We start from the raw sequence: 13,394 nt of genomic DNA on the forward strand, positions 1-13,394 counted from the left end.
CATCCTTTGGTGTCCATGACTGCAGGCACGCTCTTCAATGCACTCCTCGCTGGCAGTAGTCGAGGGTTCACTACCCCAACGGTGCAGCGGCTATGGGGTCACATGCGGGATTGGAACCCCCTAAGCCAAGCGCGACGTTGTCAGTGTGTGTTGAACGAGCGAGCATGGCTAGCTCAGTAAATTCCCTGGAGAAGAACGGAATCACAACGGTGTCTTAAAAATACCTTGGGGTGGAGGGGACAGTGAAGTGAGAGGAGATGTTGATGCCGGCGCGCCACGAGTCTTTGGTGAGGTTGGAGCCAGCAGATCGCGCTGTTCCTAGGACTAGGAAGGCCCAGGTTGCGGTGACCCATCCCTCAAGCGGGCAGGTCTCCAAGGACGCAGAGCCCGACTTCAACACCAGGGATGACCCGAAGTTAGGTCTGGTTGAGTGGGGGTGCTCACGATCGCGACCCCCGCACCGCACTGCGCCGCAGCCCGCAGAGCCCGGGGTGCGCGCAGCCCCAGCCCCGCCTCTTCCCTATGCGCCCCGCCCCTCCCGGCGCGTGCCACCCGCGCACCCGGGGAGCTCGCGAGGAACCCGCGGGGTAGGCGGCCGGTGTCCCGGCGCAGGCGCGCTGGTGTCGCCGCCGCTCCCGCCAGCCGCCCCGCACGCGCCCCCGCCCCGCCTCCGCACGCGCCGCCGCCCCGGGCGCCTGTGATTGGCGGTCAGCGGGGCCGGCAGGTGGCGGCGGCCGCAGCGGCTTGGGCTGGCGCTGGCTGGAAGCCTGGAGCGGGCGCCTCCCTCGCCGCCGCGCGCCCTCGTCCTGCCCGCGCTGCCCGGCTCCCGCTGTGACTGCGGCCCCAGCTCGGGCGCACCGGCGATCTGCAGCCTCGGGATCGCGCGCTGGACGCAGGCTGCGGCAGGTGACCCGGGGCCATCCGAGGCGCGGTGGCTCTGAGCCTGGCCGCCATCCATGAGCGCCGCCGCGGACCCACTCCAGGCCGGCCAACCCCGGGTGAGTCCTCGAGCCCTCCCCTCCACGCCCGCAGCTCGATGCCACGCTCCCCTGCCACGTTGCCGCAACTTTTGGGGTGGGTGTCTGAAGGTGTCGCGAGCGGTCCCCCGCACCTGGTGCGCGTCCGGGGCCAGGGCTGCGGGACATGGCCAGCCTGCCTCTGCGGAAGGGACGGTGGGGACTTGCACTTAGCCCCGACAGAGTCAGAGCCTCCCCTTTCCGTGGCCGCGGGGGCGGGAGCTGACCCCTGCGTTTCCCCGATGGCCACGTAGCGCTCCGGCTGCGGTGCGCCGCGCACCTTGCTAAGGGCTCCGCGCACCGGTGGCGGGCGCCTCAAACCACCCGGTGCGCACCCGGCAGCCGGCCAGCAAGGGCCACATGACTCTTTTAGACTCTTAATGTTTGTAAAATGGGGCTAATTAGGGATTCGCCAAAGGTCAACACTGGGGCACAGCGTTAACCCCCAAGGCAGACTGCGTCTGGGCTCAACCCGGGGCTGCTGGAGGAGAGGTGCGCTGGTGAGGCACTGGGCGGGGTGTCCCTTCATCCTGCTCTCTTTCTCATCACCTATCTTCAAAGACAGGAGACTTGTTGAGATCTCGAGCTCATCCACAGGGTCTCGATAGAGGTTTGGGGGTAACGTCTGGCTATCTTCCGTGTGAGTGTGCTGTGGAGCGTTTGTGTGATGGGAACCCTCACAGTTGCGGCATTCAAGGCTCTATCCTCTTCCAGTCACTTAATTGACTGATCTTTCTGCAGAGTGTGGAGTCGAGGACTCTGCTAAGTGCCAGTGCTTACATAGGCTGTGTTTGGCTTCTAGTCTCCCAAATAAACCTTGTCCTCAGGACGTGTGTCCCAGCCGCTCTTCCAAGACACACCAAACGGCTGGGAAGGAAGCTGGCACGCGGAAAGGCGGCTCTCTCTAAGGGTCTCTCCCATCCGCTCCTAGAAAATTCCTTGAAAATGAACTACATGTCTGTCTGCCCCACCCCCTACCCCATAATATACATTTTGTTTATTATCTTGAGACTTTCCCAGGGAGAGAGGGAGGCCTGTCCCAGGTGTTTTCCATGCGACTCAGAGCTCGGAGAGGCTGTTCTTCCATTTTGAGCCTGGGGGAGAGTTGTTCCTCCTCCTGCCCTGCCATTACCCTGTTCCCACCACATGTCCTTCTCACCCTCTGACCTCCAGCTGCAGCTTTGACCCTCAGCGATGATACTGTTACTCATATTACTCATAGTCCTGGGATAATTGACAGGGTTTTTTTTTTTTTTTTTTTTTTTCTTTTATTTTTTTTTTTTTCCCCGATCTTGGAGCTCTCGGGGTACGATGTGAAAAAGCACTGGGGCTGTGGTACCTGATAGAGGGGAGATGTTGCAAGGAATCTTGCTGGAGGAGTGGTATGGAAATGAGGTGATTTCAAGGATTTGGCAGCAACATCAGGATCCTGTTTGCAGATTTAAATACCTTTTTTCTAGAGATATTTAGTTTTTGGTAAAGCTTTGAAGACTGCTTTCCATCTTCAGGTTCGAATCCCGTGGGTAGCTGTGTTTTCCTGATCTTTTCCCCGCCTATGGAGGGGGTGCCTCTGGACCAGAAGTTGTGTCTCTTTAGCTGGGGACTCTCTGGAGGTATAAGGAGAAATTCCACACACACCCCCCCCCATGGTGTAGTGTATGGTTGTGTCTAGGCATGTGAATATATAGTCAAGCATGTATGTCTCTTTGGAGATGATGTCTGTGGCAGGAGTCTTTTTGAGATCTGGATTTTATCTTTCTGTGTGGGAGAGGGAAGGGTGGAATTTGCTCATGTTTGGGAAAAGGAGCCACTAACCACATCTGGTAATTTAAACTAACAGTCTTAAAGATCATGTCCGGGGTAAGGTGGGGGAGTGGGGCCAGAAAACATGACTGTGACTTGGTATTCAGACCAATTTGATTCTCTCTGGCCGAACAGTGCCTCATAGAAACACTAGGTCCCCCTCCCCCCCCCCCCCAACCCATTTTTGCCTGCTTAGTTCTGATTGTGTTTGAAATTGTTTTACCTCAGAGTTCGGTAAAGCAGGAATGTTTGTCGGCCCTTGATCAGCTTGTTTTAACATGTTATTAAAGTAGAATTACAAAAATGTTTTATAGCTCGAAAGTGTATATTTAGGGCTGAAGAGACCGCTCAGCCGTTAAGACCACTGGCTGCCTTTGCAGAGGCCCTGGGTTCGGTGCTCAGCACCTGTGTGTTGACTTAACCATCTGTAACTCCAGTTCTAGGGGATCTGACATCCTCTTTTTGACCTCTGAGGGACTAGAACACATATGGCACACATATAATACACCCAGGAATGTATACACTGATAAAACAAAACAAAGTAAGTAAATATTTAAAGTGTATATTTGATGGATTTTAATAGACTAGCCACACCTGTGTACCCGGTGACCAGATCAAGAACAAAAAGCTTCATAGTTTCCCTGTAATGCATGAAAGGCAGCAGCCCCGGAGGCAGCTGACACCTTGTTTAGTTTGGTCAGGCAACATTTATTTCATCTTTATCACATCATTTGCCTATCAAGCTGAAATGAAACCTTTACAGTTCTGTTTTTTTTTTTTTTTTTTTTTTTATCCTTTAAGACAATGTCTTACCTATAGCTCAGGGTTCATGGGACTCTCTATATAGTCTAGGCTGAACCCAAAACTGTGGTGTTCCCCCTGCCTCAGACTCTGGAATACTGGGATGAATGGTGTGAGCCATGTCTGGCTTATTTTTTTTAAACCTTGCTTTTTAATGAGCTCAAACCAAGAGTCATTTATTTATGGCAGACAACTAATATGAAAAGTTTGATCTTAGGAATTGGGTTGGCTGTCCCACCATCCAAGGATGATCAATGTTCTTTGATGGGGTGATAAGCAGACCCCAGATATAGCAGACATTGATTAGTGTAGTTCAGCTTACTCCCTGAATTTCTCTTCCATTTGGGTATATTTGAATGGTACACATATTAAATGGTGTGATATGAATGAAAAAATATGAATAACTTTATTTCTAATTCCTCAAAGTTAAAAGTTGGATGGAGTCAGAACATTTCAACTTATCTATGAACTGTTGGGTCTGTTGCCACATAGTGGCGACATGCTGGCTGGAGAACCCAGACACCCACCATCATGACAGGGATGAAAGCCAATAGCCCAGGATCTCCAGGAAGTTCTTAGAAATAATGTTTTCTGCTCTCTGATTGGAAGGACCTTTTTGGCCTCTACTGCTAAGTCCATGGATAGAATCTGTTTGGAGTTTGGGGCTGTTTTGTGAGCTGAGCTGATGCTGCCTTTTCCTCAGTCCTGTGGGACTACGGTGACACATCCTTGGGTTGTTAGAGAAAGCTTGACTAGGTATGTGTGTTATAGATTAACCCTAGAATTCCCCCCAAAGGCTTGAAGGTTCTCTTTCTTGAGGCAAATGGCTCCTTTCACAGAGCACTATCTAGGGCGAGTTTTAAAGAATGGATGGGTGACTGGGATAAGTTCCCTCAGCATCTTACAGGGAGAGTTCAAATCAGGAGGAGGTGAGGATGCTGGATCTGGCATGGAGAAGGCTAAGTGAGGCAGCCCCTTATCCTGGCCCACGTCAACGCATGTTGTCAAATCATCAGATGCTGTTTGGAGTGTTGTGTCCTTTTGACGACTGTATTCTTTCTCGCTGCTGTAACAAAACTCCTTATGAAAGCAATTAATAAAGGATTTATTTTTCTCACACTCCAAGGATGCTGTCCATGATGACTGGGTAGGTTTGGCTGTGGGACTGTGAATGTAAGGTTGCTGATTTCACATCTGCATCCACAGTCAGGAAGTAGGGAGATGATGCTGGCGCTCACCCAGTTTTCTTGAGACCCCAGTCTGTGGTACAGTGCCACCCACGTTCAGGTTGGCTCTTCCGTCTTCAGTTAAACTTCTCTGGAAACACCCTCAACAGACAGGCCAGAGGTGAGTCTCCTGTGGTTCCAAATAAGGTGCAGTTGGCAATGAAGATGTAGCACATGGGGATGTGAGCAGGCTGTCCTTGTGTGCAATGGGTATGGTACAGCGCCTTCCTCTTTCCAGGTGTGAGGATGACAGCCTTCCTAGTTACACGAATCTGGACTTCACAAGTTCAGTGCTCTTTCCAGGTTCACATGCTATGTGAGTCAAAGGGTCAAGGGCTGAGTCTCCAAGACAGCTTCCCAGATGGTTTGTATCCTCCTAGAGGGCAGGAGAGCTTCCTGCCATTCCGTGTCCTCCTTGGCATCTGTTACTTGTATTTAGGAGCCAAAGAGAGAAAACTCTTCCTGGGCACGGGAGGAGTTTAGACAAGCGATGTTTGAGGGCTTGGCATTTAATCCGTGCCACCTGCCACGTTGAGACCAAGTGCGTGCCTATCAGTGGCTACTCCCTCTTTGTGTTAAAAGTTAGGTATCACAGAAGTCTGTCTTACCTGGTTCTGTGTTGTTGTTATTATTATCATTATTATAACCTCTAAAGATGTATTGATGTTCATTAACTATTGTAGATTTATTAGTTAGCTTTAATGCTGTGATAAGGCACCATTACCATTACCAAAAGCTATTTATGGGGCAAGGCATTTATTTTGGCTGAGTGTTCCAGAAAGGGACTGAGTTCCTAATGCTGGGGGAGGCTTGGCAGCAGGACACTGATCACATTTCATGATACAGGAAGCCAAGAGAGTGAAGAGGAAGTAGGGCCATGCTCTAAATCTTCGAAGCCCGCCCCCACCCCCACCCCCACCCCCAGTGACCTTCCTCTAGCAAGGTTCACCATCAACTGGACATCAAGTGTTCACATACTTAAGCCTGCAGGTGATTCTTATAAAACAACAACAAAAGCAAAAATACTTTGTATGCCTGTGTATATATGACTTATGTATTTGTGTGTATGTGTATATACATGGTATACAGGTCTGTATGTATGATATGTGTGTGTGTGTGTGTGTGTGTGTGTTTGTTTGCATGTCTGCTCATACCAAGCATGTGTGTGGAAGTCAGAGGACCTTTGGTGTTGGTCTTCACACTCCACTTTGGTTGAAGCCGAGTCTTTTGATGTTTACAGCTGCATTTGACAGGCTAGCTGGCACGTGACCTTCTGGGTGCAGTTCACCTCAGTGACCCAGCTCACTGTAGCACAGCAGGGGTTACAGATGTTCCCTGCGGTGCCTGTCTCTTTATATGGCTTCTGGGGATTTGAACTTAGGCCTTCGTGATTCATCTTTAACTCAACTGGGTTTAACCATGACCCATTGATGGACAATAAGAGATCTCTACCGTTTTCATAAGTGTCCTTGATAAATCTTGTGGTCATATATGAGTGTCTAGTGTCTGCACTCCCAGACTGAATAATATTTAACCAGTCTGTCTCTGTCTGTCTGTCTGTCTGTCTGTCTCTCTCTCTCTCCCCCTCCCCCCCCCCCCCCCCCCCCCCCCCCCCCGGTGTTTTGTCCAGTGGGGTTTGTAGATTACAATCTCAGGCCTTTGTGATACTCCTCTTCCCACTACACCATGTTGGGAGTTCCTATTTTCTCCTGTCTTCAACTGTGGCTGGTTTAGATTTGATTAATCTTAGCGACTGCCCTGGAAGCTCTGACACCTTACATTCCCCTGGTAGATTATTATTTTCTCTCTGCCGTCTGTCCTTTCTCTCTGCAGGGCCTTTCACGTCTGAACCATGTATCCTGGTTCATTCACTCTCAGACTCCTCTTCTGGGACCAGGTCAGACTAAAAATGAAAATTTAATAACAGTGAGAGAGGCAATGGATGCTTTGTCCATCACCTGCGACCTCAGAGGCACTTGCAGTCCTCATAAGAAGGTGCCTCCCTCCCACAGCTGATTCCACCCAGCCAGCTTTTACAGAATTGGCTCAAGTGCTAGCTGCCCTAGGACACAGCCTTTGTGGGAGTCCATAGTCTGCACAGTTCTGCAGTGAGACTCCTCTGACGTTTATATTTCTGTGTCATCTGAGGCAGAGGTCTGATGGCTTTCTGTAATGGAAACCATCTATCTTGTTATCACGGAATGAGTAATTTGTTATTTTCTCATTTATCTGTTGCCGTCTCAGCCAGATACTGATTTTGGTTCGATTTTCTTTTGGATCTGTCTCTTGACTCTGCTCTGTCCCATTTGTCTTGTGATTCCTGGGTTAATACCAGTTTACTTAATTACCAAAACCTTGGAATAAATCATCCCGTCTAAGACTTTTTCTTCAAAACTTTCATATCCACTCCAGACCCTTTAGGCTTGAACGTGAATTTTAGGATCAGCTGCCCTGCCCCTGCCCCACTCCCGACCCGCCCCTGCCCCACCAGCCCACACCCTTAGCCCACCCCAACCGCCCCTACCCCACCCCACCTGCCCACGCCCCAAGTCTTGCCATAGTTTACATGGAATCTGTAGTTTACAGAAAGGACACTACATCCTTTTTTCAGTTGGCATGTCTTACTCATGGATGGGATATTTCAACAAACGTTCCTTTTAGATGGTAATGAAGCTTTGTAACAGTCTCCAGGAAGCTCTAGGGACTTGTATTGGATGCTTTAGAGTTGTTTATATCATTTTAAAATGAACATCCACATGGAGGTATAATTCACACGCGGCACAATTCACTCAGTTAACACAATTCAGAGTTCGAAGTAAACCTAGGGCGCATAGTAAGTAAGCAGCACAGTCTCATATCCTCAGAACGTCCTTGTTACGCTTAGACAAAAACAGCTGCCCAGCAACAGCCCCCTCCCTCACTGCGAACAAAGCACCTGTAACATCGATCCTGCACCAGTTCCAGACTGTGTACTTGCTCACCCTCAGTATACCTGGGATCATCTGGCAATACAATTAATGGCGACTTGCTTCTGGCTTCTTTTACTTAGTTATGATTTTGAAGTTTTCCTGGGTCACAGAATCACTGGTTCCTGCCTTTGTAATGGCGTATTCTGTCCTGTGTGTACTCCTTACCTTAGCCATCCCCCAGCCGCTCACTGGTTTTACTGGTCTTTCCAGTAGGATCTTTTTGCAGATAATTACATTTGTTAATTGGTTATTGCCAATGTATATAGTAGCCAGTTTGTGTATTAGTAGTTGGTTTTCTTGCACTGTGACAAAAATATCTGACAAAAGCAACTTACAAAAGGAAAGGCTAGATCATGGCTTGAAGGTACAGTCCCTCTTGGTGACAGGAACTGAGGCAGCTGGTCACAGCGCATGTGTAGTCAGGCAGGGGGCGGTGGAAGGCTGCACAGGTCCCTTTTTTTTAATCCATTCACTCTGGGCCACACATGGGATGGTGCTGCCCCACATTCAGAGTGGCTTTCCCCGCCTCAGTTAACCCAGGCTAGAAACCCCCTCTCAAACACCCCAGATATCTGTTTTCTAAGTCTTGACAAGCTGACAATGAAGACTAACAACCATGTGTTGTATTTTTTTTCCCCTAGCATCTTTGTTGGTTTATAGATTTTTTTTGAATATTTTTGTAGAAAGCCAAACACGCCACAAATAATGTTGATGTTGTTTCTTTTCCCTTTATAGTTATTTATAACATTTTGGACCAACAGATTAACAGTATTAATAGCTCACCCCCAAGTTTGTGGCCTTGTCTTTGATCTAAAATGATGTGTTCGGAGATCTACAAAGAAGGAAGAGAGTGCTTCAGAGTAGAACTTTAGCGTGCTATGAAATTTTATACTTTCAGTGAACATTTGACTTTGGTTTTGAAATTATACCTTTGTTTAATTTTATCAGGTTCCTTTCTTACACCTTTTTAAAGCTCCTAAAGTTGAATTAGACACTATTAATTAATTTTGAATTATATCCAAAGATTATAGTATGAGAAATTACATATTTTTTTTAAGGGTAAAATTAGGTATTTACTATTGCATGTGCTTTTTGGGCACTCCACCCACGGAGTGGCCTCCACGTTCAGAAAGCCACCTTTCCTTCCATTCTGTTCCCACTGAGTTGATTCTTCAATTAAGAGTTAAGATTTTCAGGGGGCACATGTCTTTAATCCCAGCACTTGGGAGGCAGAGGTAGGCGGATCCCTGTGAACTCAGGGGATAAGATTGGCGGTTAACTTTAGAAGAGTTGATAAATATGTAGAACCCCAAGTAGTGCCTGACCCATTCCAAAGAACATTGATTGATCTGGGAGTCATGAAGAGCAGGCTGGAGGTAGGACTGTCCAGATAGGATAGTTCGTTGGAGATGTGGGAATTGAAACTAATATGACTTATTTTATTAAGATAAGACACATGAGTTACAGGACTGCTGGTGAGCAGAGAAGAGAGGAAATTAAAGCCTGTCCCAACTCAGTAGTTGTTTCTAAAAATGCTCCCTTCGTTGTCCAGCAGTCTTTTGGTTTTGTCCAGATGGATACAGGATTGAAAAAGCCTCACTTTCAAACCGTACTGGCTGGAAACCTTCCTAACCTAAGAGGTATCATCACACGGAAACATTTACTAATGAGCTGTGCACTATCGTTCTTGTCCCCATTCTGATGTTTTAAAAGTAGCAGGTGCTTGCCTGCCTAAGCACTGTTTCTATTGGCTAACCATTCTGTGAGTGCTTATCTGCTCGGGAGAATGGGTAACGGTTTGTTAATTGGCCAGGTGCTTGGCAGAACCAACCTTCAGTGGGGGCAGACTGTGAGGGGAACGGAGGTGCACACAAGGATGCTCAAGGAAGCAGCTCTCTCGGGCTTCACCCTTTGTCACCTGACCCAGGGTATAGAGTCCAACATTGAGCAATTGGTTCTTTCCCTCATCTCTTCGTTTAGAATTCATAGGACCTCAGTTGGGTTGACGCTGATGAAGTGCGTTAAAGCTATTACGTGGTAGAGTTTCTGCTCAGTTGCTGGCAGCGGGGAGACCAGAAGAGCACAATACAGTTTGAAGGTTAGGGAAGACAGGCCAGGAGGTCGAAGGCATGGAGGTGCCCAGGTCCTTCACAAAGAGACTCTGTATCTGCTTCATATCCAAGAATGAATTCTTTACGTTTCTATAAGGAGAGTCAAGAATGCTTTATGAAACTATGCAAATTTTTTGTGTAGATACATGTGTGTATATATGTGTACAATATTAAGAGTCTTCCTCAGTCTCTCTCTACTTCAGCTAGGCTGGCTGATCCGTGAACTCCAAGGATCTGCCTGTACCCACTTCCCCAGTACGTGGGTTATACATGTGCCATCTTGTGGCTTTTCTGACGTGGGTTCTGGGGATTCTGAAGTCAAGTCTGTATGATCATGTGGCAAGTATTTTATTCTCTGAGCTATCTCTTAGCCCTTGTTTTTGTATTTTTTATCTTAACTTATTCTTCCTATATGAGTATGAGTTAGTTTGTGTGTATATTTATGTCTCACCCATTGAAGATAAAAAAAAAGTCCTATGGAATGCCACTTCGTGACTTCGATTTGCAGTGTTCTGCCATCAAGGAGACAGATGTGTGTTCTCCAGCTTTGATAAGCATAGTCACGATAATTTAGTCTCATTGAGCAGACCTTTGGGTAAACTATGCAGGGTGTGCAGGCTCGGAGAAGGACAGGTGTCTGGAGGGCAGAGGAGCCCTTGGCCTTGGGATCTACCCTGGCTGTCAAAGTCCTTAAGCAGTGGCTCTTTGACTGGGTGGGAGCAGCTCAGATAGCTGTGTGCTGCTCTCAGACTTCTCTCTTTATTAGGAATTCAGGGTTGTCTTGTAGGCTGGGAAGCTGGAAGCTGGAAGCTGGAAGCTGGAAGCCAGAAGCTGGGGCTGTGTTGGGGGAATCGGGAGGAAAGTAATCAAAGCCTCTTTACTGTTCCTTTCTGATCACAGTCTATGTTGGTTCATCTCAGCTGGATGGAATTTAGAATAAGCATGGAAACAAACTCTGAGCATACGTGGGCCGTCGTGAGAGAGTTTCTATATTATGTTAGACACACTTTAAATGGGGGTAGCAGCATCCATGGGCCAGCTCCTGGACTGAACCAAGGGGAGACAGTAAGCTGAGGGCCAGCATTCTCCACTTCCTGCTCCTTGACTGCAGATGCCATGTGACCTGCAGCTCCGGCTTCTGCCACTGCTTCTGACTGTATTCCTTTAAATGTCTTTCCTTAGATTCCTTCTGGTCAGGTGAGTTGGTGATGAGAAAACTAGCAGTTATGCAGCTTGATCTGTGCAAGCATTTGTCTTCAAACTCCAAGTTTGTCTTGAACCACCATGTCCAGTTTCATTTCCCCATGGCTCTTTAACCTGGGGAAACATGGCAGGTGCTGTTTGCTTTCTTGTTACACAAGTACAGTTCCATTGTTTTGTTTCCATTGAAAAACAAGTTACTAATTGCATTAGCTACTTTAAAAAAAAAAAAAAAAAACTACTGTGATAAAACACTATGTCCAGGGCAACTTATAGAAAAAAAAGGGATTTGTTTGGGCTTCTGGCTCCATCCCTGCTGAGGCAGGCTGGTGTGGCGGCTGGCTGGGGCAGCAAGCTCAGAGCTCACATCTTGAACCATGAACATGAAGCAGAGAGAGAGTAAACTGGAAATGAGGTGTGTCTTTCAACTCTCAAAGCCTCTCTCCAGTGACATACGTCTTCCAGCAAGGCTCTTCCTGCTAAATTTTTCCAAACCGTGCTACCAACTGAAAACTTGGTGTTCAAATACATGAGCCTATTGGGGGCAATGGCGTTTCTCATTCAAACCACCACACTAATCGTGAGGAATTTTGATTACTGGGCTGATACACACACAGCACAGCCTCTGTGGTTTAATCTTCTTTCTAATTAGAACAGTTAGAATGACCTCTATAACTACATCCTTGAGCCAAGTCTTTACAAGGCTGCTCAGGGGGCATTTCTAGCTTTCCGGTCCCGTGGGAAATTTCCCCCGAGGTCTCTGTGCCTCCCAAGTGAGAATCCTCCCTTTCACAACTCCAGGTAACCAATGCTTGTCCTTCTGGTTAGCATCTCCATACAGCTGCTGTTTGTGTGGATTCCTTTCTACTCAGCGTACCTTCCAGATGTCAGGGGAAAGGAAGGTTGTAGCAGAAGGGAGCTCTGACCACGCCTCCTCCCATCCCCAGCACAGGGCCCTTCCTCATTTCTCTAAAGGCATCCATTATTTTTATTTATCAAAGAACCAGATTTTGACTTTCTCCTCTCTACTGTATCATTCTATTAATCTCTGTTCTCATTTAAAGAAAAAAAAAAATCCCTCTAATTCTTTTGTCTTGAGACACAGTCAGGCTGGCCATGAGTTCATGATGGTCCTCCTTTCTGTTTCCTAAGGACTGACTTTGTTCAAGCACACACCATGCTCAGCAGGCTTTTGAAAGTCTCTTCAGATGGCAAAAGCATCGACTGTCCCTTTTATCTTGTGTGCGCATCCAGACTCTGTTTCTAACCATCACTTCAGCAATGTGTGCAACCGTATATTTTTGTTGAGGCCCACACTGCCCTGCTTGAGGGCCACTGTGTCCCGACCCAAGCTGCTGCTCCAGTCTGGGGAGGGGGTCAGGGTCTAGAAGAGAGAGAGTGGGGATGGAGGAGAAGAGACGCGAAGAATGGAGACAAGACAGAGGGTCTGATCAAGTCTCAAGTCTCCTTTATTGAAAGGAAGTCCTGGGTATTTATATGTTTTGCCACATGCCTTGTAGGCGTGGATACCACGTGCGCCTTGCAGCTGGGGGCACTAAACAGCAAAACAAGGTATGTGGGATAAACAAGATGTGCTCAGCTGTTGTAGGCTGTTGAAAACAAGTCTCTTGTCAGGGTATATGGCTCAAGATGGCTGCAAAGATGATAGCAGCTTTCTGCTAGGCGTCCGCTCCCAACATATTTTGTGATATTTTTGTGTTTTTTTTTTCTGTTCACACATCTTTTTGTTTTGTTTTTTTGAGACAGGGTTTCTCTGTGTAGGCTGTCCTGGAACTCACTCAGTAGATCAGGCTGGCCTCAAACTGTTCACACATCTTAAACATTTCATTACACTTTCTTCTTTGATTTATGACTTAGAAGTTTTTTTTTTTTTAATGTAGAACTTTAACTTTCTTTCTTTTTCTTTTCTTTTTTTTTTTTTTTTACTTTAATACAAAGAGGATGAGTCCACATGATCCCAGGTTCTTAAAATCAGTTGACATTTGTTTTATGGCTATTTTAAGAGTTTAAGAGTTAAGTGCTGTCCTGGAAAGGTGGTTAGTGGTTGCAGAGATACCTGTTAGTCTGCCAGCTTGTACCTAGTCCTCTGTGGTACTAAAATGTTTCATTTCTTTCCTATTCTTTTGGCAGTTTGATTAATCAGTCATGGAGAAGTCTATGAAGGCCAACTAGTTTTACTCTTGGTTCTTTCAGCTCAGCTTCGCACATTTCTTTTTGTTTATTTTATTTATTTCTGGCTTTTATTAG

The 13,394-nt window shown here is 47.2% G+C and overlaps 1 protein-coding gene across 5 annotated transcripts in view; it reads left to right on the forward strand.

Annotated features, from left to right (window-relative positions):
- Positions 1–693: 693 nt before the first annotated feature.
- The window catches only part of Myrip (myosin VIIA and Rab interacting protein), a 177,135-nt gene continuing 164,434 nt past the window's right edge, over positions 694–13,394 (forward strand). Inside the window, exon 1 of one of the 5 annotated variants that reach the window (XM_076917359.1) lies at positions 694–998. The gene's annotated coding sequence lies outside the window, so the exon portion shown is untranslated. Of the gene's footprint in view, positions 999–1,430; positions 1,517–9,168; positions 9,192–13,394 lie in introns of those variants that run through there. The other 4 variants (XM_034483845.2, XM_076917361.1, XM_076917360.1 and 1 more) reach the window with 4 other exon arrangements.

The sequence above is a fragment of the Arvicanthis niloticus genome, chromosome 21 (genome assembly GCF_011762505.2).
Source record: "Arvicanthis niloticus isolate mArvNil1 chromosome 21, mArvNil1.pat.X, whole genome shotgun sequence".
Taxonomy (NCBI): Eukaryota; Metazoa; Chordata; class Mammalia; order Rodentia; family Muridae; genus Arvicanthis; species Arvicanthis niloticus.